Genomic DNA, 2,920 nt, shown 5'->3' on the forward strand with positions numbered 1-2,920 from the left:
CCCGCTCGTCACCTTGAAACCAAGTGCATGCTAAAATCCTTCTACAGATATCAGACCTTTGATTTAATTAATCGATAAGCCATTATGGCTCTTAAAGATAGAAGTATTACGACTAATATGGCATGTAGGATGTGTCCATTTACGACCTATAAAGTTTTGACGAGTGCGCTAAACTTTTTATTGCTCTGTATCGCATTCATGTCGCTGTAACGAAATTGGAACCGTGTTTGTTTCTCAGTCTCGAATTATCTAAAAGTAATTTGAATAAAGTAGGCAGACAAGTGTATAAACAGAATCAATTTAGGGGTAATGCTTTACAAAGTGATGACAACGTCAGTTTGTGTAATTATACTATCAAAATTTCGTTTTTGTGTACATAAAATTTGATGAATATCGTAATTGTTTTTAGTTATTGTATTTTTTATGTCGTTTGATGATTAAATTTTATAGAAATGCAGTTTCGATTGAAATTTGTTTCATTATAATTATTATAGTGCCTATTAGTTGCTGGAATTACTAGAATCCTAAATTGCTGGTTGATACAAGTAACCTAAAAAAATTAAGGATTTATTAAAATATGAGCCGAACTAAAGATAGAAAAGTGATACTGGATGTTAACATCAAAACTGATTAACAAACGAGGTTCAATCTACACGAGTATAATAAAAAGGAAATTTTGCATAAAGTTCGTATATAAGGTACCTACTTTATGTTGTGTACTATTAAACACTGTGCCTAACAAATATAATTATATATACTAATTACAGTACATACTAATAAAATTTAATTGATACACGCACTATGCGCAGTACGTACGAGTACAGCTGATAAATGTCATACAACTTCAAAAACTTAAGCATCTTTTGAGTAGAAGGATTGATATAAATTATAATGTGTACTATTAAACACTGTACCTAACAAATATATATAATAAGGCGAATGAATTACAGTACATACTAATAAAATTTAATTGATACACGCACTATGCGCAGTATGTACGAGTACAGCTGATAAATGTCATACAACTTCAAAAACTTAAGCATCTTTTGAGTAGAAGGATTTATATAATAAAACCAATAAAAATAAATTTATTTTAAGCAATACTGTGCAATCTACTGCACTACTAAGTAATTTTTATGTTCTCTACAAAATATAATAAAACTGGATACTATTTTAATTTTATGTAGCAAAGAACTTAAACTGCAAAATGTATGCAAAAAATAGGGTAGCCATCATATAACGTCAATACTGGACTTGAGTAAATTTAACATCACTTCAACTTTTGAATTGAAATTGAAAGAACTGTATTTATTGTTCATATAGTATACGTCGCCACAGACACGCTTTTTAACATTATTCTATCAACAAAGAAATGAAAACAAAAAAAAAACAAAAATCATACAAAAAATATAGTTGAAAAGGCAGTAATAATAGAAAAGTTGTAAATAATTGTATATTGAAATGTGATCCCATGAAACAACGGCCAAATTTCAACGCACGAAAATCAATTCAATGACGGCCTGCTCTTATAGATTAAACCAAACACTAACTTGTAACCAAAATGTTCACTTCTTACAAGTATGCAATCGTTCTAGCGTAGTCGCGAGTTTGATTCCCGTTCGGGGCAAATATTTGTATTAGTAGAAATCCTTGTTTTGCTCTGGGTATTAGTCTTTGTGGATCTATTCATCTCATATTTTACACCTCTAATCTTTATGATAAAGCTTATATCATAAATCTATACAGTTTCAAGTTATCCTTCATTATTAGCTACAGGTGTCACCCTATCGAGACAAACATCTGATGTAGTCAAAATGACAGCGCATTCAGTACCTTGACGTACTGTTAATTTAAATATGCAGAGAGGGTCACTATCCGAAGGTGAAATGTTCGTCTGTCTCACTTCCTTTCTTCTTTATTTTGGTTTCATTTACTGTTCAATCAAGTTTAAGTTACGTGGGAGTGAATCAAACCGCTTATAATATATACCTTTGTTATTTATCAGAAGTGATTAAACTTATCAATATTAATGCTTTATTGCTAAAATATACAAATTTTAGGGATAAAAAATACAGTCCTCCTATTTTTTTGTTTGGCGAGATCTCAACCAGTCGACACACGATGGCGAAAAATGATTTTTGCATTTCTTGAAAATTATGAATATTTTAAAAGGCCCTGTGCATCGTTAGTACCATTAATCTCATCGTCAAATATATGCAAATTAATTGTCTACGCTTTTCATAAGAGCACTGTACTTAACTTGGTATAAGAACCATAAAGCCTTAAAACCATTCTTAATTTATTTTACATTGAAAAAACTACTCCAACCCTTATTTACCCTTTTTAATCAGCTAGTTAAAAGGCAACCCTTCCTAGTTCTTATAAAATGTGACCTCTATATTTATACAAAAGTTCATTCACCCTAAAAGCTATAAATCTCATTGCGTGGTAGTAAACTTACCTTCGACACGTGACACGTTCAATAAATCTTGGGGGTCTAGAAACTAGACAAGGCAATACGTGTGAAGGGTGTGTGCCGAGGTACATTCAAGTAGGTAAATAATGCAAATAAAACTTTTTAGATGAAAACCAATTATAGTATGCTCTTTAGGTAGGACTGTATTTTTAAGGGCTATATTGTAGATAAAGATATGCAGTGAGGAAATCTTCATGTTTTTTAAGACACGTGACAGTGTATCAGCAATGCAAGCGGGTGAAGCAGATTGTCAGCTTAATCAAAATATTTTCGTAGAAAATATTTTATATTCCTTGAAATAACAAAACACACTAGTCTTAAAAGCGCCTTGGGTATATCTTGTAATTCTAAAAATAGGCTTATAGAAACATTTGACAATACGCGATTATCCTCAACAATGTTACCAAAATTCATAAGAATAATATAAGCTTTTGATAAACCACC

This window comes from Melitaea cinxia, chromosome 20 (assembly GCF_905220565.1).
Source record: "Melitaea cinxia chromosome 20, ilMelCinx1.1, whole genome shotgun sequence".
NCBI lineage: Eukaryota > Metazoa > Arthropoda > Insecta > Lepidoptera > Nymphalidae > Melitaea > Melitaea cinxia.